Source organism: Podarcis erhardii (assembly GCF_964252035.2).
Source record: "Podarcis erhardii genome assembly, chromosome: 6".
In the NCBI taxonomy this organism is placed as follows: Eukaryota; Metazoa; Chordata; class Lepidosauria; order Squamata; family Lacertidae; genus Podarcis; species Podarcis erhardii.
The window spans coordinates 19,827,548-19,848,966 of NC_138510.1; positions in this window are offsets into that span (position 1 = coordinate 19,827,548).

Below are 21,419 nucleotides of genomic sequence, written 5' to 3' on the forward strand. Positions count from 1 at the left end.
GCATGTTTGCAACCTGCAGTGCTGCATTTGCGCAAGCATGGGTCATGATTCGGCACTTCTGTGCATGCACAAAGCGTGATTTAGTGGTTCTGCGCATGCGCGAGCGCCGAAACCCGGAAGTAACCCATTCTGGTACTTCTGGGTTTCGTGCGGTGCGCAACCTGAAAACGCACAACCTGAAGCGACTGTAACTCGAGGTATGACTGTATCTAACTTGAAGGCAGCCTTGCTTACCGAATCTGAAGAATCTGTATCTGAAGAAGTGTGCATGCACACGAAAGCTCATACCAAGAACTGACTTAGTTGGTCTTTAAGGTGCTACTGGAAGGAATTTGTTTTGTTTTGCTTACCGAAGTTTGTAATGCTTGAACTTTTATCAAATTATTATTATTATTCTGTTGGGAGCTGCCTAGAGCGACTGGGGAAACCCAGCCAGATGGGTGGGGTATAAATAATAAATTATTATTAAATCCTTATTATGATAGGCCTCGATTACAGGGTGGGCTCCCCACCCAGATACACCAGCCAGACATTTCAAAAGGCAGAAGCAAAGTGCAGGTCTGTGCCACGCGAAGGAACCTGCTTCAACTCTCCTCCTCTGTGCACAGATGAAATGGATTTCAGCAGCACATAAGAAGCATTGAGTGCAATCGAGAACTTGCCTGCTCTCCCCTCCTTTCCTCTGGCCACTCGCAGCTCTCTCTCTCTCCCCCAACATGAGCTTTTGATAAAGCAGCTCTGTCAAACAAGGGCTGAATAAATCATGATGTGTTACCAAGAAACATTACAGCTTTTAAAACAACCACCATGGCATTCTACCCCACAGACCGATGAGCCGGGGGATGCCAGATCCCTGACGCTCCGCAGCCACGCTGGAGCCAGCGCACATCTGGAGTGCAGTAAACGTACCCAGAAGCAAGAAAGCAGCTCTGTCAGGGTCAGGAGTACAGAGAGCGGCTGCTGACACCAGGCGCCACCCCAAAACCCACATGCATTTCCTTATGTAAACACATGTGGGCCAAGAGGCATCCACAGTCACCTTTCTCCAAAGCAAGCCCTATAAAACCGCCAGCAAAGTGAGGAACAATGTCACTATTATTGTTTTAGAGGAATTCCTCCAAAAGCAAAAGGTGGGGGGGGGAGGGATGGAGAAGGGAGGGGGAAAGGCAATTCTGGGCTGCCTGCAAGAGTGTGTCTTTTTGGGAAAGGAAAAGCAGACAGGCACACACAGGGAGGGAGAGACTGAATGAATGGAGTGCAAAAGAAAAGGCAGCACTTTCTTGCTCTTTTGCCATGGTCTTGAGCAGTTTTAACCTCTTCCGCTTAGCACATTTCTAAATCTGGGGAAGGAAAGCGTGACTTTGCATGCTCCTCGCACAAGACACTGCGGCTATCAGGGTGGCAAATTCTCACCCTCCTCATCTTAGCAGAGCACCTAATACATTGTCAGTTCCTTCTTTTTCCTCGTCTTATTTATTTGTAATATATATATATTTGTATGCTGCTTTTTTATCATAAAAGAATACATCAAAGCGGTATACAGCGGTAAGAACATAAGGCCGTATGACAAAACCATTAAAAAGTCAAAAAGATCTTACGGAGCACCTAAAAGTTTCATCGACATCTTTGTGTAAAGCAGCACCTAAAATTTCATGAGCTTGGCATATTTTAGAAGAAAAGCCATGCCTGCAGGATCCCATGCTAATAGGCCAAATACTGTTGCATGAGCCTCTATCCTCCGAGCAGAGAGAGACTGCAGGGGACCAGCACTTACGAGGGTTCAGTTTCCTTGGAGACTACGGTTTACACCCTCCTAGGACTTATGTCCTACATTACAGAGAGCAGTCCTCTATTTGAATGGCTGCCTGGTCCAGGCCTGGTCTAAAGATAAAGAGCAGTTAAGGATGGAGAGCAGAGTTGCCCATTGAGACTTGGCCGCTGGACAGCCCAGTGAGCAGACACCTGGGCGGTTTCCATCAGTGGGGGGAGATGTCTTTTTGCCCTTTAAGTCCTAGTGGGCAAGAGCCACCACTGTGGTGAAGATATCACTTGGAAGCAGGTAAGCACCGAGATAAAACTACTCAAGAATAATTTTTCAAATGGATCATTCCATCTTTATAGGATAGTTTGTGACATTTATTTCTATATTGATGGTCATTCACCTGTTATGCCTGTTGCAATAGCCCCTGTGTTTCCAACCTCCGGATTAATTATGTAGCTCATTGTTCATTAAGGTTCCTATCTTCACCAGCACATTTGTGCTTATACATATATTTGTAGGTGCTGAAATATAAAGATGTAAGGTGATGGTTTGTGCATAAGTTTAATCAATAATAATAATAATAATACAGTCACACCTCATGTTACGTTTGCTTCAGGTTGTGCGTTTTCAGGTTGCGTCCCGCGGCGACCCGGAAGTACCGAAAATGGTTACTTCCGGGTTTTGCCGCTCATGCATGTGCAGATGCACAAAATGACATCACTCGCATGCGCAGAAGCGGCGAATCACAATCTATGTGTGCGCAGATGTGCAGACGCGGGTTGCATTCTTTTCAGGTTGCGAATGGGCCTCCGGAACAGATCCCATTCACAACCAGAGGTACTACTACTACTACTACTACTACTACTACTAATAATAATAATGTCTAAAAATGTCAATGTGGAGGACTCGCAGCAAGGAGGGGATGGGGGTTTAATCCTGTGGTTCACAACTGTGATGCTGATGCAGAGGCTGAGCTATTCTAGGAGTCACTGGATTCTGAGCTGGTCTCTACACCTTAAAGTGAGTCAGTCTGAGGTAGGTTCATCTAGCTGAATATCATATACTGACTAGCAGAGGCTGTCCAGAAAGACGCATCAGCAAGCTGGGGGAGAATTTAGGCCTATGAGTGCCTGGACCACTCTCTGTGCCAGCCTGGTGCTGGTGAAGGGAAAAGCCCCAATTATCCTGCCCCACAATCTGCTGCAATGAGTTAGGGCAATTGGATTGTGCCCTTAGCTTTGCCACAGATGGTTTATTTACACATATATGCAATCTGAGCATAGGCAAGTACAGCTAAGCTCTAGCAGATGCCCCAAATTCACTGTTCCCCAGCTTTTGGACCCCTTTCGAGTGTGTCTCAGCTAACAAGGTGTGTGGCCTCTTTCTCAGGTACCTGGCTCACCCCCCTCCCCAACAACTGAGATGCACCTTAAGACAGTAGTCTGGAAAAGACCCTCCTTTCTGCAGCTGGGGAAACTCTCCATCTGCCCCGGTGATGCAATCCGCAGAGCCCTTTTATTCCATTAAAGTGTCATCCCTCCTTTTCGCACGTGTTTCCTCTTTAAACATCTCTCGTCCAATATCACTAAGGTTGGAACGTCCTGTTCAGCTGCAGTTCTGTGCAGAGTGTTAAATACATGCAGGTGGTGGGCCTAAGCTAATCTCTCCCTCCCTGCCTCCTTCTCCACCTTAACTGTGGGATAGCTCAGTCGGTAGAGCAGGAGACTAATAATAATAATAATAATAATAATAATAATAATAATTTATTTGTACCCCGCCCATCTGGCTTGGTTTCCCCAGCCACTCTGGGCGGCTTCCAACAAAGATTAAAAATACATTAAAATGTCACACATTTGATGGGCTGCCTTCAGATGTCTTCTAAATGTCAGGTAGTTGTTTATCTCTTTGACATCTGATGGGAGGGCGTTCCACAGGGTGGGAGCCACTACCGATAAGGCCTCTGCCTGGTTCCCTGTAGCTTTGCTTCTCGCAGTGAGGGAACCGCCCAGTGTCCAGGCAGAACTTAATTGTCAGGGTTGTGGGTTCGAGCCTCAGGTTGGGCAAAAGGTTCCAGCATTGCAGAGGGTTGGACTAGATGACCCTTGGTGTCCCTTCCAACTCTACATTTCTATGATTCTATGTGTGAGGGGAGGCAGTGGTGGTCCTCCAGCAATGAGAACGAGGAAGGGATTTCAGCTGAATCCAAAATGCCCTGGAAAAGGCACATTCACACACCCCAATTTCTTCTTAGGAATCGGCTCCCGCTGAGACAGCTTCAGTAGTTAACCTAGGTTAACGTACAAGAATATGTTGCTGGTGGCCTCATTGGTTGTAGATGAGAAATCATCTAGGTCCAGGGCAAGATGAGTAGATAAAGAGCATTAGGATCCACATCTCAAGAATTCTCCTCATAACTCCACAAAATGAATAATTATTCCCATTGATCGGGTGGGGGATCAAAGGTTGAGATAGTGTGATTTGCCTCGGGCAGCTGAGTGAGCCCTTCCACTGATCTAAGAACCAGTTCATATACATTAATCAAGAGGGCACTAATATGGCAATTAAGCTCATCAGCTGATAGCTGTGTCTGGCCTCTTGTGACAGGGAAGCTATGTCAGCCAGTCACGATAGGTATTAAAAAAATGGTTTGGTTAGCCCTGATGTTTGTGTAATTACTAAAGACATTTATAGCTTGCCATTCTTCCAAGGAATTCAAGGTGGAGTACAAAGGAGTGGCATCTGGGCAGTCTGCCGTCTAAGCACTGGGCCTAGGCTCCAGACCCATTTTGCTTTTAGAATATTTGCTGCATCATACAGTGATGAAGCACTGTGACATCCAAGGTTCCTTCCAGCACTTTGGTTCTATACACCTTCAGATGATTTGAACACCAGTTTGCTCCAGAGCTTCCCCCACAAAAACCTGCTCTTTAAAGCTGAATCAGAGCAAACAGCTATTCAGGTTTTCCACAGACTGCCATTTGCTCCAATTCTGCTTTAGAGAGCAGGTTTTCACAGTCTAAAAGAAAAACTTTAATGCGTCAGATTTTTGGCATATTTTCAGAAGAAAAATACTTCAGTTATCAGAAGTTCATTAGACATTGCCACTCTTACTAAACACACACACACACACACACACACACACACACACACAGAACCTTCCTCTTTCTCTGCCCTTTCCTAACTCAGTCAAAATATTCTAAATTCTAAAATACCCCAAATATTGCAATAAAAAAGAAAGTGTAGCATCAGCCAGTTTATACAATTATGCTTTGTTTGATCACTTTGTTTGAACTACGTGCTTTAAGCCTCCAGGGTCCTGAATTCAGACATGCATTTGGTGCAGACTATTACAAGTGCAGGCCCTACGTGCTGGTTTCCCACAGGCATTGGACTGGCCACTGTGAGAGTAGGATGCTGGACTGCATGGGCCACTGGCCTGATCCAGGAAAGACTATTCTTACGTCCTGTGTAAGCAGGCTTATTTACACACATATCTATGGGGTTCCTACGGAGATTTACAAGCATACTATTTCAATGTAGAATATTCGAAAGTCCCTACGGAACAGGGACCAAGTCACAATGGAATAACCTTGCCAGCTGACATATAAACAGCTCTTTCCATCCCTTTGTACAACCCATTTGTGAGGACATGTCGACCTGCTCCCAGCTGCGTGATCACAATGCCTTTTAATGGTCCCTTGAGTTTTGCAATACGCTTAGGCAGGCCAGTAAGATTTCCCATCCAATGACTTTATCCCATGCTAGATAAGATAAACTTGCATTAGAAGAAAGAGTTTTGGTGCCCCTGACTCACTGGAGAAGCTTTACTAAAGTCGTGAGCAGAGAGAGCTTTGTTTAAAGTGCACTTAACCATTTGATTGGCTTGTCCACAAAACATAGTTTTCCATCTTCTCATCTGGGACTCAGACAAGGTCACTGCAATCAGGTGTGAAGGATGAAGTGGCGATTCAAATGCACCGACCTGTGTGCAATGTTTATCTTCAGCTTCCGAGGTTGGCTTGTTTCCTGCTTGGCAGGGGGTTGGACTTGATGGCCCTTGTGGTCTCTTCCAACTCTATGATTCTATGAAATTCAGACCCTTCTGGAATCAGTGATGATGACACCAACACAAGGGAGGTAGATTTCACACTCTGCTCCCCATGCGGTCCCCATGCGATCCGGAGTAACTTGGGGTGCCTGGACTTGCCACAACAACATGAAGAATAATGTTGCAATCCAAGACTGTCTCTTAGACAATCTCAAACTGGTAACCTTTTCTTCCAAAGAGCTCAGTTTGGTATATAAAGGTGTTATCTATGTTTGCTTTATTTATCATTATTATGGCTATATACCTCTTAAAAAATTATTCTCATAGCATGCCTGTAAGCAGGGGCATAGAAAGTAGGGGCAGTCTGACCCGGGTGCCATCCCTGAGGGAGGTGGCAAAAAGGCACATCGCGGGGACTTGCCCTGCTGCCCCCATGCGCGGTGGCTCAAGCCGACGCCACATGCGGTGGCTAGCACTGGTGCCGGTGCCACAGTGTGTGGTGGCTCACCCTGCCACCTGATGCCACAGCACGTGGCGGATTGCCCACCACCCAGCTTGCCCCACCCCCACGCACGGACGCCCATGCAGCTAACTCTGTCACTGACACTATGTTGCCTTGACATGTGTCCTTTGGGGTGCCCTTTATGCTTGGCAGGAATATAATAATAATAATAATAATAATAATAATAATAATAATAATAATAATTTATTTGTTTATACCCCGCCCTTCTGGCTGGGCCTCCCCAGCCACTCTGGGCAGCTTCCAACAAAATATTAAAATGCAGTAATGCATCAAACATTAAAAGCTTCCCGAAACAGGGCTGCCTTCAGATGTCTTCTAAAAGTCTGGTAGTTGTTGTTCTCTTTGACATCTGGTGGGTGTTCCACAGGGTGGGTGCCACTACCGAAAAGGCCCTCTGCCTGATTTCCTGTAACTTGGCTTCTTGCAGTGAGGAAACCGCCAGAAGACCCTTGGTGCTGGACCTCAGTGTCCGGGCAGAACGATAGGGGTGGAGACGCTCCTTCAGGTATACCAGACCGAGGCTGTTTAGGCCATTTAGGGCCATTTAGCACCAACACTTTGAATTGTGCTCAGAAACGTACTGGGAGCCGCTCCCAGTCACCAATCTAGCTTCCGCATTCTGGATTAGTTGTACTTTCTGGGTCACCTTCAAAGTTAGCCCCACATAGAGCACCAGGGTGAATGCCAATCCAACAATACCCCATGCCGTTGATGTGTGTGTGTGGGGGGGGACTTTCTGCATTGGGTACCACCTGACCGTGCTATGCCTCTGCCTGTAAGTTAAGATAGGCTGAGAATAAGTGACTAGTCTTGCACACTGAGGTTGCATAGTAAGTGTCTTGCCCGAACAATATTTTATCTTCTTGCAGCAGGGGAGTGCATTGTTCTGTCTGCCACACCACACTGGCTCATCAACAGTGTGATCCTACATGTTTCCACTCAGAAGCAAGCCCCATAAAGTTCAATTGGACTGACTCCTGGGTAAGTATGAATAAGATTGTAGCTCAACAGCATTTGGAGAGCATCATGTTGAGGTGGTGGTGTGGCGGGGAGGTTACTCCACAGTAAAGCAGATATTCGGTGCCTGAAACACCAACCAGACCAACTCAGTTGTCATGCTGCGAGGGGAATGCAGTTAACCACAAAGACTAGGTCAGACTACTTAACCACCTGGCCCAGTATTGTCCACTCTGAATGGAGGTGGCTCTTAGAGACCTTCCCCACCTGAGCTTTTTAGGTGGAGATGCTAGGGTCTGAAATCTGCAAGCAAAGCAGGTGTTCTGCCAGTAAGCAACGGTCCCTCCTTGACAGATTTTATTGGAGGGCTCCCTGTTTGGGGCATCTGTAGAAGAATCAAATTCCAACTTCCTGCGTAAGTAACTAAGGCGGAGGTGGGAAACCTGTGGCCTTCCAGATGTTATTGCACTAAAGGTAAAGGGACCCCTGACCATTAAGTCCAGTTGTGACCGACTCTGGGGTTGCGGCGCTCATCTCGCTTTGTTGGCCAAGGGAGCCGGCGTACAGCTTCCGGGTCATGTGGCCAGCATGACTAAGCCGCTTCTGGCAAAACAGAGCAGCGCACAGAAACAGCGCCGTTTACCTTCCCGCCAGAGTGGTACCTATTTATCTACTTGCACTTTGACGTGCTTTCGAACTGCTAGGTTAACAGGAGCAGGGACCGGGCCATGGGAGCTCACCCCGTCGCAGAGATTCAAATTGCCAACATTCTAATCGGCAAGTTCTAGGCTCTGTGGTTTAACCCACAGCTCCACCCGCGTCCCTTACAACTCCCATAATATTTGACTGGATGGGACTGATGGGAGTTGGAGTCTAAAGGCAAATAGGTTTTCCAGTCCTTGAACTAAGGCCCAGTTCTCACCGAGGAGGGAAATTTGTATGTCTTCTTTCCAAACAGGGGAAGATGCCTTAAAGGAGGTTTCTAGCACAATCTTTCCTCATCTCTGCTAGTTTACCAAAGGTTAGACATGTTTTTGTATGCAAAAACTCTTCCAATCACTTGAGCTTCACCTACAGTCTAAACTTGCATAGCCTGGCAAAAGTTTATCACCTCAGAGAGAATTAGGCCTAAGATAACTTCCTGTGTTTCATTCCTGAGAATTTTGAAATGTTCTTATCGGAGAACAAGGACAACCTACTGTAAATATTGGGTGGTGGTTTTTTAAAAAAAAAATTGCAAAAAGTTTTAAGCTCTCATCACAGACTGTTGTCTCCCTTCTTTTTTCTCATTTCTTTGTGGCAGGTTGCAAAAGAAGAAGAAGAAGAAGAAGAAGAAGAAGAAGAAGAAGAAGAAGAAGAAGAAGAAGAAGAAGAAGAAGAAGAAGAAGATTATTCTAAAGTCTGAAGGAAAAACCTGCAACTTTAAACATCCCAGTTCAGCATACTGTTTCTCTCTACCACAAGACTGCCCTTGACTCAGCTAAGCACGCTATTTCCTAAGCCCAATTCTCCTCAGGAACCTTCTTCAAGGCAAGCATATTTCGGCAAGCATCTGCAAGCATCTATGTGCGGAGGAATGCGGTTGCGTATGGTCCTTATAAACGAGCATTTAAAAGGATTCCTCTGGATCAGTGGAATGGGAAGAATCTAATCTCTGAAAATGCTTTGCTTTCTTCCTATGCCTCTAACATGCAGCTAATGCTTGCTCACAGACCCTTAGTTCACGGCCACAGCCGATTGTGAAATTGCCCCCTCAGGTTCCTTCCACAAAGCCTTCCTCTGTTGAAAAGACGAAACGGTAGGGGAGCAAGAGATCCGAAGATCATTTGGCTGCTCCTTTCACTGTGCAGGTGTTTGTGTGCAGGACACTAAAGGTGTTGTTGCCGTTTTCTTCAGTCTAATTTCAGCAGCAGCCTGTACAGTGTGGTGACACTGTGGAGCAGCTCTCCAACACCAAAGTCACAGTTGACATGAAGAAGTCTGGGCCAGACAAGGTAGAGGTGAGATCAGAGCTGTGAGGGCACATGAGTGATCACTGTGAGGGTTTGCCTTCCTCTTAGCACCTTTCGTCCTGAGTTTGAGCATCTTCAAAGCCCATGACACCTTTGATAAAGGCTGTTCTCCAACTGGAGCACTCGCAGGCCAGTGCTTCCCAGTTGTCGGTGTTTATACTACATTTTTAAAGATTTGCCTTGAGAGAGTCTTTAAACCTCTTTTGTTGACCACCAGGATTATGCTTTCCATTTTTAAGTTTGGAATAGAGTACCGTAGTTGCTTTCGAAGACGATAATCAGGCGTCCGCACAACATGACCAGTCAGTACATGGGCTGCTACTGTCTAATTTCACAAGGCCTCAATCTCCAAAACCTCAGGAAGGGATCGTTCAGGTTTTTGGCAACAGCAGTATGTTCCTTTCCCAGCAACCCTGCAGGTGGAGAGGAAGAAGGAGAGAGAAAAAGGCTATCAGAAAGAGGAAGAGAAACAATCGTCTCACCCTGTCCACTGCTAGCTCATGTCTGCCCATCTGGCCTGACCTCAACCAGCCTTTGGATATGATGGTTTAACTGTCTTTGGTCTTCCCACCCCATGCCTTAAGACTGCAGCCTGAGAACTAGGATGGAATGGGGTTGTGAATTGAGTCGTGCAAAAGTGGCAGGGATGTCCCTATTCACATGTGCAAAGAGGTTCAAAGTCACACATAGCAATCTGTGTAAAATAACCTTTAGTGCACATCGAAACCTAGACCAAGTCAAACCAGGGTGGCCACATGCGAAAGACATCTCCAAAAGCTAGAAACTGATAATTTCTCTATAGGCACTACCACCAAGAAACCCACAGGTTTATGACAAATTGTTTCATGGAGAAGAACTGGCAAATGGTGTTGTCATCTACACACAGAGACTCTTTGTCTAAGTCCTAGTCTATAGAAGGGTCTCTTAACACTTTCACCAAAGTGTTTTCCCCATACCAATCAACAAACTTCTGACTGGTTTCTTCCCCTCTCTGTGGCCACCCATTAGCCTTATTTGCAAGATATTATTTTCTAAGCAACTGATGGAACATTTGCATTAGTGGCACATCACAGGTAAAGGTAAAGGGACCCCTGACCATTAGGTCCAGTTGTGGCCAACTCTGGGGTTGCGGCACTCATCTCGCTTTATTGGCCAAGGAAGCCGACGTACAGCTTTCGGTTATGCGGCCAGCATGACTAAGCCGCTTCTGGTGAACCAGAGCAGCGCACAGAAACAGCATTTACCTTCCCGCCAGAGTGGTACCTATTTATCTACTTGCACTTTGACGTGCTTTCGAACTGCTAGGTTGGCAGGAGCAGGGACCGAGCAATGGGAGCTCATCCTGTCGCAGGGATTCGAACCGCCAACCTAGGCAAGTCCTAGGTTCTATGGTTTAACCCACAGCACCACCACGTATCATAACTTGCTAGAAATTGGTGTGTGTGTCATGTGGGAGAGAGATTGACTATTGTTTTCTGTTTGGATGAATTCCTGCACACCCTTACGTTGGCCAAAAGCAGCTTTCGAAGAGTGGGAGAGAGGCTGCTGTGTAAAAAGAGAGAGCCCCTCCCTCTGAATTAGTTGTATCTGGCCTGGTGATCCCCTTTTGATTGAAGAGTTAATAACAGCCAGGTGCAACCAATAAAAGGCTTCTTGCCAGAGCTCTTGGAGGCAGCATGAGAACGCAGCTTGGTTGAATATTCCAAGGGGGGAGGGTGTGCCCACAGACTTCCTCTGCTCTTTAGCCTAGTAATTTTTAAGCTGTGTTCTTGGGAATCCTGGTGTTCATCAAGGAGACAATCACTGGACAGGCTTCCCTGAAAAGGGCACAATGCTGGCTCTTTCATTTATGGATCGCTCCTGTTACTTTTTCGCTGCGGTGGGCAGTTCTGCATATGCCTATGGTTGGTGTTCAGGAGAAGCTTCAAAGTGCTTTCAGTGCCCTGAGAGTGAAACCCACCTAAGCCTTGAACAAATATTGCTCCCAAGCCCACGGTTTTCTAAAAGCTGCTGCTGCAACATTCACTTGTTGGCTTGCTGTTGACAAGTATTGCTGCCAGGACAACTCTGTACGAGGCAAAAGAAGTTAGAAGGTCCCTCGTAGCCAAGAGCTTTGAAAGATGCATGTCTCATTCTCCCACTCAGTTTTTCCAGCAGTAAGAAGATGCTTGCATCATCACCTGTTTTCTGGACTCATCAATTAAAATATATTTAAAACAGAACTAGGGAAATGTAAAGTTGGAAGCAACTAGGGATGGACAAACCTCTCAATTTCATTTTCTCTTAAGTTCACATTTTTCCAGTCTTAAGTTCAGTTTTCCACATTATCACATCAGACTGTGATTTCCTTTAAAACAAAAAGTACTCCTGAAAATTCATCAACACCTTAGTGCAAATTTCTCCAAATTTCTTTGGGTGCAGATTTGCTTAAATATACACATTTTTGCAAAGTATTCTCTCTCTTTATAATGCATTCCTGTACGCTATTTTGCCTAATTTATGGATTTTTGGCTGCGGAACTGCATTGCAAAATTTGGAAAAGTGGAAATTTTCAAAGGGTGGCTGCCTTTCAGTTCATGTATCTGTTTTGGACAGGGCACATTATGCCCGTTTGTCTTTAAATGTGAACCGAATCAAATGTCTTCCCCAACCCTAGAAGACTGTCCAAAGGTAGCAGTCAGTCAGTTGTACCCCATAAGGATTAAGAATGCAAAGGGTCTGAGGGAGAAGGCTATTGGGATGATTTACGGATCCAGAGAATACATCTGGAGCATGTTTTTAAAGTGGCTAGATTGGGTCTCTTCAGATTGCTCCACTCCACACTCTCTTACGACTCTTCCCACCTTCTTTGATTTGGCAATCACTGAGATAACTTCAGATATCCACCTGCAATAATTTCTGGTTTCTCCATACCTCTTCTAGTCATTCCATTTTCTTTTACATTTGATGCATTCATTTATTAAACTCATATGCTGTCTCTCCACCCACCATGGACCCCTTCTCTACCCAAAGAAGAAAGAGCAGAAAGAAACATTTGCCCATCTTCAAAACTGGGGAAGTTATGCAGTGCTTGGTTGTACCGCATTTCAAACATGATCATGTTTTGCTTTTGAAATTCTAATATGAAGGTGTTTGCTGTTGTTTTGAATGCATTCTTGCTGATGAAACTTATAAGGCGAAGGATCCAATCTCAAGTTTCAAGATCATTATTTTTTGCATGTAAAGGGCTGCTGTGGCTTATTTAAACATTAGGTACTCGGTGAAAGCATTTCTCTCAGTCTTTTCTCCTGCCTGCACAACTAATTTAGTTTCCTTCCAGTGCCATTGGAGAGAGAGAGAGAGAGAGAGAGAGACCTGGAATCTTGTGCGTTAAGCCCTATAATGAATTCCCCTGTTATCTGCAATAATTGCACATTCATTCCTCATCTCTAGCAAATGCCATTTGAAGGTGTTAAAAGAAATGGCTCCCGTAAAATAAGAACACTTTTTGGGATGGGATAGGCGTTGCAAATCAAGTGGCAGAGAAGCCCAAGGGAAACACCATGTGGTGTCATCATCAGAAACAACACACTGTAGATCTTCAATAGCATTGGATGGAAAGGAGATCACCTGCTCCTGGGCTGCATTTGGCTTGGCTTGATGTAGGTTGTGCAGGCCTGTCCTGGAGAGACTCCTGGAGTAGTCGCTCTTGTTTATTAGATTGCAAACTATTTCACACTCCCTTATTAAGAGCAGGCTGGCCCATTGGGGCAAATGGGGCACTACCCCACCCCGGATGGTTAAGTCCAATCAAAGGCGACTATGGAGTTGCAGCGCTCATCTCGCTTTCAGGCCGAGGGAGCCTGTGTTTGTCCACAGACAGCTTTCCAGGTCATGTGACCAGCATGACTAAACCGCTTCTGGTGCTATGGGACACCGTGACGGAAATCAGAGCGCACAGAAATGCCGTTTACCTTCCTGCCTGTTGATCTACTTGTACTGGCATGCTTTCGAACTGCTAGGTTGGCAGAAGCTGGGGCAGAGCAACGGGAGCTCACCCCGTTGTGGGGATTCGAACCGCCGACCTTCTGATCAGCAAGCCCAAGAGGCTCAGTGGTTTAGACCACAGCGCCACCTGCGTCCCTGCTCCCCACCAACTGCAGTCTACCTTCAGCCAGCTACTTATTGCTTCTTATATACAACTAGGACAGGGAGTGGTGCTGGCTGTCTGCTTCCTTCTCTTTAGTCTCACTGTTGCCCTTGTAGAATAGCAGTACAATTCAATATCAGCTTCCTTGTGCGAGGCTAAGCAGGGTGGATTGGGTTGAGGGTTCCCTCTGCCAGCTCTCCTGGCTAACTGATGAAATCATGCAAGTCCCGCTCCACTAGGGCAGTGCACCCCCTTCCACTGATTTCTTCGGTTTTTTTGAGGCGCAGCTAAATGTACAAACAGTCTTCATGGAAGACACTGAGTAGGAGATGATACAAAGAGCTTTGGGTGTTAAAAAATAATTCTATGTTTGACTGATCTACTATTCAAGTCATCCCTTGATAATTATGATAACTGAGGGTTGCACCTACTGAGAAGATGCCCAAGGAAATTAATGGCGCTAAGTTACTCGTTTCAGTGGTTCCGTTCTGCATAGGACAAGCACTGCAAATGACCCCAAGAGAGGAACATAGCAATATCCCATAATATCCGAGAATATCAGTGGATTTTAAGCACCTGTTATTAACTTTCTCTGGGTTTTACTTAGAAATATCAGGACTCTTTATTCTGGTCTCTTGCAAATGACTTGTTTATTGAGCATTCATTCTGATTTGTTTGTGTTTGCAGGGACATTATTTGGTGTCCCACCAAGCAATTGCATTTCCCATCACGTCCTTACTGCAAAAAGTTCGGATTTTTTGGCTTGGGGACAGGATGAGTTTGTTGTATGGGAGTTTGTTGTATGGGAGCACCAAATCCATTTTCATTGCACAACCACAGATCGATGGTATGTGGAGTGCCTTCTTGGTACATTTTAGCCTTGCAACTGTCCAGGACCCCTGGACAGTTAAGTCCAGTCAAAGGCGACTATGGGTTTGCGGCGCTCATCTTGCTTTCACGCTGAGGGAGCCAGCGTTGGTCTGCAGACAGTTTTCTGGGTCATGTGGCCAGCATGACTAAACTGCTACTGGTACACGGAGGTCCGTGACAAGTGCCAGAGCACACGGAAATGCTGTTTACCTTCCCGCCACAGTGCTACCTATTTATCTAGTTGCACTGGTATGTTTTTGAACTTCCAGGTTCGAAGGAGGCACTGGGACAGAGCAACAGGAGCTCACCCTACATGGGGATTCAAACCGCCGACCTCCTGATTAGCAAGCGCAAGAGACTCAGTGGTTTAGACCACAGTGCCACTGGCATCCATTTTAGTCTTGCAACTTTTAGTTGTAATAATTGGCTTATAGGTGTTCTCTTGCAAAGCCTATCTAACTGCAAAGGTAAAGGTAAAGGTACCCCTGCCTGTACGGGCCAGTCGTGTCCGACTCTGGGGTTGCGCATCCATCTCGCTTAAGAGGCCGGGGGCCAGCGCTGTCCGAAGACACTTCCGGGTCACGTGGCCAGCGTGATGAAGCTGCTCTGGCGAGCCTGCACCTGCGCAGCACACAGAAACGCCGTTTACCTTCCCGCTATAAAGCGGTACCTATTTATCTACTTGCACTTTGATGTGCTTTCGAACTGCTAGGTAGGCAGGAGCTGGGACCGAAAGATGGGAGCTCACCCCGCTGCGGGGATTCGAACCGCCGACCACACGATCGGCAAGTCTTAGGCACTGAGGTTTTACCCACAGCGCCACCCGCGTCCCTATCTAACTGACCTGATGTCTAACAGATTTGCATGTTTTTCTGGCAAATGCCCCTCATTGTTGGCTTAATCTAGCATGCCAGCTTTCTTACAATCTCATCCTAATTGCAAATCCCATTATTGAGAAAGGAAAATTGTGGGGTGGGGAGGGGAGGGGATTAAAACAAGTAGAAAGACAGATCTACCACAATGTTAGCAACTGATTGCCCAGTGGGGTAGACTGGAATTTTGTTCCGGCTCCGTTTATGGATTTTGGCTGTAAAAAAGATGTCTTCCCTCCTCCTTTCCGCCCCAAATGTAAATGTCAGCAAACACACAATTACTTATCTGGGAACTTTACATAAACAAACAGAACCAATTAGCATTTGCCTCTGCAGATATTTGATTTGCACACATATGCAGCCCTGGTAATCAAGCCGGCCAATTAGATCTGCAATTAGTCTTCCAATTGCATTAAAAGTTTATGTGCAGAAGCATAAATCCAATGGACAGAGTCCTCCTTCCCCCCGCATTTTATTGCTCTTGCACTTGTAGAACTATTGATGGGCTAACAGGCCAGGAAATACTTCCTCCACGCAGACCACTGGCTAAATGGTCTCTCTCCTGGGAGCAGCTGGCAAACCCTTCCAGGCAGTCGGGCTTGTGGTCTTGTGTGTTTCGACAGAGCAGAGCCCCTTCCAGCCTCCTTATATGGGTCTCTTTTTGCTTGCAAGGTCTTTTTATTGGTCACGGGGGGGGGGGGGAGCCTCTTTCCCATTCATCTACACAAAATAAATGGGGCTCAAAAGGCTAAATTGCAACACTGTGAGCAATTTCTACAAATTATGCAGGAAAGACAGATACATTTTCCACGAGATTGTGTAATTAGAAAGGCTGAGGGCAGAGGGGTAGAGAAGATTGCATTCCACCAAAGGCATGTTTGGGCAAAATGTGCTCCTTCTGGTGACTTTTCGGGCCTGATTTTTGCCCTAAAGTGCACACGCAACATTCAGATGCATTTAAGAGACCACTGGGGTGGGGGCTGATTAAATAACTCTTATTATTCTAGTGATTACATACTTCTGCATAATTCATGGTGCCAAACCTTACCCTTGCGGGCTGCTAAGCAATGCTTAATGCGGTGGCAATGAGTCCGAATTTACAGAGGTCAGACCATTATTTGAAGGGCCGTCCACCGTGTCAAGGTATCCTGTACATGAAGGGCTGTCTGGGCCAGGTGCTATTTAAAGATCAAGAAGCATAACAAGCGAGAGCAAGAGGGTTGAAATTTCCTATCCCTAGTGAGCACCTGGGCAACAGATTGAACATGTACATAGCCCACCTGGTTGTGGTCTTTCCCATTATGATGAGATGCACAGCATTTCTATGTAAGCTATAGCCATCATTTCTAAATCTGCATCAATACATATACATTAGCATAAGCAAATTTTATGCAAACCAATGCCCTCTTTTTTGGGGGGGGTGATGCAATTCATCTTTTTTTGGTGATGTAGAATTTGTCACCCAAACGTTTGCACAAACTTTTACAGCTCTCCACGTATAGCTCTGTGACAATGTTGATAATACTTTCTTGGCTCCTTCAAGGAAATAGTGTAGGTTTCTGTGCAGAAAAGGGTTTGCATATTTGATTGAAAGGTTTGTATAAGTGCATTGCTCCATTAGATCATGACTAGTGCAGTCTGAAGCTACTTCACTGTCCTGCTTCAATTTGCAGTTGGCCCAGGTTTTTAGAACTAATTACTATTAGGTCTTAAATGGTACCAGCCTTGGGCACAGTCCATCACAAATCAAGGCTCATTCCGTACTTCGGTTTGCCCCGCCACTTTCCCCTGGGGAAACTCACAGCTTTGTGCTGAATTGGAGCAAGCGGCAATTGGATTTTCCATGGATTGCTGGTTGTTCTGATTTAGTACTAAAGAGCCTCTAGCATCAGCCTGCCCTTAGTCAGCCCTTCATTTGCCTATCCCCTTACAACCTGTCCAGGGGTTCTCCTGCCTGCCTGCCACCTTCCTCCTCTTGAGACTGAGTGTTGCAATGTAGAAGCCAGTAGGATGATGATGATGATGATGATGATGATGATGATGATGATAGATTTATATGCCGCCCATCTGACAGGGTTGCCCCAGCCAATCTGGTGTGGCTAGGGAGAAGGATGGAGGAGGGGGCCCAGAATCAGTTGGCTCTGCATGACATTCTCTCCATAGCTGTCAACTTACAGATTTGAAAATAAGGGAGCAGCAGCCTTGAAAACAAGGGACCAGCAGCCAAAATAAGGGACCTGCAGCCTCACCTGTTCCAGGCACTCCAGTCTTCCTGTCCTCCTGCAGTCTGGTCAAACTCATGCTGGTAGCTTCGAGAACACTGTCCAACCAACTTTGTAACCAGAGGTTCAACTGAATAGAATCTGAATCACATGCACCACAAGGCTTATGCAGCCTCAACTTAAGATGGCTCCCCGGCCTGGCTTTGCACTGCAAAGTTTGCAGCAGCACATGCAACAAAATGGCTTCCAGCATTCAAAAACCTCCTCAGCTTGCATTAACTAGCCACACACAAGGCATGCAAGCTCCACCCCCCAGTCGTTCTTAGACTTCTTATTGGGTGAGCAACACAGCCAAGCAACACAGTTGGAGCCTCCCTCCTCCCTGGCCGGCAGGGAGGGAGGGAGAGGAGCTGCTTCCTTTGAAATTTTAGGGACATCATTTAAGGGACATTTAAGGGACATCCATCAATAAGGGACAGCAGCAGGACATGGCGCTGGAATAAGGGACTGTCCCTTCAAATAAGGGACACTTGACAGCTATGCATTCTCTCTGGCTCCCCCATTGATGGTCTCCCTGTCTTCCATCCTACCAGTTCCAATGGGCTGTATTTGTCTTCTGCCTAATGAGGCTTAATTTTTGAAGAAGGCAAGGCACCCTCTGAGACGTTAAAGAGCAAGTGGTTTGTTGTCAGCTTTCATGGGCAAGAGGCTGATGAAGAGCATGGTAGTTCATTCATGAGTGTGTCCTTAGGGCGGTGACTTCAGATGTGACAAATTTCCTACGCAGAAAACATTTCCATGTAGGAAGTAACTACGACCTGCACATAGAGCATAATATAAGCATGTAATATAAGCTGTGCTATGTTCAGGAACTTTAGAGAGCTAGTGTGGTGTAGTGGTTAAGAGCGGTAGACTCGTAATCTGGGGAACCAGGTTCGTGTCTCTGCTCCTCCACATGCAGCTGCTGGGTGACCTTGGGCTAATCACACTTCTCTGAAGTCTCTCAGCCCCACTCACCTCACAGAGTGTTTGTTGTGGGGGAGGAAGGGAAAGGAGAATGTTAGCCACTTTGAGACTCCTTCGGGTAGTGATAAAGCAGGATATCAAATCCAAACTCTTCTTCTCTTCTTACTTGGCTGCTGAATTCTACCATGTATATACAATCATACCTTGGAAGCCGAATGCCTTGCAAGTCAAACATTTTGGCTCCCGGACGCAGCAAAACCCGGAAGTGATTATTACGGTTTGCAAACGTTCTTTGGAACCCGAACGTCCGACAGGGGTTCCGTGGCTTCTGATTGGCTGCAGGAAAGTCCTGCAGCCAATCGGAAGCCGTGCCTTTGTTCCTGAATGTTTTGGAAGTTGAACAGTCTTCTGGAACAGATTCCATTCGACTTCCAAGGTACGACTGTACTATGTCTACTTTCCATGAGGATACGTTGCCTGAACTGAAGCGGACAAAGTCCCCCTTCACACGCATGCTGAGCAGCCACAGTATGCTCCCATGAACACAACTGCATGGTTGGTAAACAATGCCTTTACATCACAAGGGAATTTTGCACTCCGTCATCAGCCTCCCTAAAACCAAGAGCCTGCCATTACGGAAGCAGGTGATTTATTGCATTGTTTTCTGGGGTGCGCCTTCAGTGAGCTTCATTCTCCTTACCACCAAACTGGACCCATTGTTCATTGTGAGATTGCTATTAAACGCGCCTCATTTTGAAATTGAAAATATCCGCTGCTGGGAAAGGGGTGTGTGTGTCAGGCTCGAAACCACCGTGTTTGGGAAGGGGGTGGAATTCAGTGCTTACTTCCCGCACCACAGTCGCCAAACACGCAGACCACTGCTATGGGCAACTTCCCCTGGTGACAGTGGACAATTTCCCAGGTGAAAATGGCCCCCTATCTATAAAGCGAGACAACAAGGGGTAGACCAGAGCATCAGGCCTGTAGCGTCCCGGTATAAAGGTGTGTGCCTGTATTTCACATCCAGCATGGATTTGCCCCAGCGACTGTAATTGCTTTCTCCTCCCCTTTCCATTTTTTTCCAGGGTGAAAAAAAACCTCTTTCAGGGGGAATGGATGGAAAAAGGAGATAGTGTGGGGCTGCCATGGCCTGTTCTCCACCTGTTGTTATTTTGGTCTGGCCCAATCAACCTGCTAGCCAGGCTGGAGCCAGTGACCATCTGGAAAAACTGCAGTGTTTATAAAACTGACATGGAGCGGCACCCCAGGGCCCTGACCTCCCACTCAAATCTGGAAATGATTAAAATGGCCCTGGCTGTCTTCGCTGCTGAGAGCTCCATGCTGAGAACAGCCCACCGCGGACATTTGGAGTTCTCATTAGCAAAAGAGGGGGAAAGAAAAGGAAAAAGGGAAAAAAGCTGGAAATGTAACCAGTTCCCATGTAATGCCTTCCCTCCCTCCCACTGCCGCCACCACCCTGCCCACCGCGGTCTGTCGTCCCGAGTCCCAAAGCGGAACATGAGCCCCTAACAAACTGGGGCACAAGGAGACAGATCCTGAGCCCACAGCTGCCCTGTTGGAAATCTAATCAGGCGGCTCTGCGAAAAGCAGCTTGCCCATACATCGGCAGCCGCCAGATAAATGAGAAATATAAGGGGGGTTGTCTTGCACCAGGGAGCTGCTTTCAAGTCACATAAAACTGTTGTGAGAGCTAAATTACTGTTTTAGGAAGTCAAGCTGCGCACGAGACGCATAGAAAACACTTGTTGCAATGTGCCCTTGCATTTACAGCGAGTGTGTGTGTGTGTGTGTGTGTGTGAGAGAGAGAGAGAGAGAGAGAGAGAGAGAAATTGAAATATGTATTTCAGTCTGGAGTGGGGAATCTGTCCCCCCCCCCAAAGATGCTGATGGACTACAAATCCCATCACTGTACTGGCTGCGGCTGATGATGGGAGTCGGAGGGCAACAGCATCCAGAGGGCCACAGAATCCCCACTCCAGACTGAAATATAAATATATATAATCACATTTCCATCTGGAGTGGGGAATCTGTGGTCCTCCAGATGTTGTTGGTGTCCAACTCCCATCATCAGCCCCAGTCAGTATGGCCTTGTAGTCCATCAGCATTTGGAAGGCAACAGGTTCACTACCCCTGGTATATGCACACATCCACATTAGCTACCCAGTGCTGTGGGGATGCATATTAATGGATCTCTCTATGTGGAGAAGGGCTTATTATTTATACCCTGTGCTTGTCAACTGAGGCCCTTCTCTTTGCCTCCGCTCCCAGAGAGGTTTGGTGGGTGGCAACAAGAGAAGAGGGCCTTTTCTGTGGTGGCTCCCTGATTGTGAAATGCTCTCCCAAGAGAAGCTCGCCTGGCACCATCATTACACGTCTTTAGACACCAGGCAAAAGCATTCCTCTTTACCCAGGCCTATGGCTATTAAGTAATCTATGGCCTATAAAAGTGTGGAGTGCTGCTATTATTGTGTTTATTTTACTATTAGGCTGTCTGTCAGGCTGCTTCTTACTATGTTTTCTATTCTGTTTTTTTATCACTGATGTTTTGTAATGTGTTTCTAATGTTGTACACCACCCTGAGATCTTTTGATAAATGGCAGTATATAAATAGAAATAGAAATAGAAATAGAAATAGTAGTAGTAGTAGTAGTAGTAGTAGTAAATGCATATCCCACCCTTCCTCCAAAACAACATACACTGTTTTCCCACCCCTATTTTTCCTCACAACAACCCTGTGAGGTAAGTTAAGTTGAGAGATAGTGACTGACTCAAGTTCGCTGAGTAAGCTTTGAGGCTGAGCACAGATTTGAATCTTGGCCTCCTCACGAGTAGCCCGACAGTCTGCACACTGCACCATGTTGACACCAGCTGGTGGTAGGATGGCCAGTGGCCGCTCTCTGTAGTGCTTAATTGGAACCACACGTCACCAGGGTTTAGTCCCTGAGCCTCTTTCCCTTACAGGACTCAGCTGTGCAATGCACAAAACAATAAACAAGAACGAGGGAGGGCCTCTGCCTCCCTGGCAGAACAGATGCTT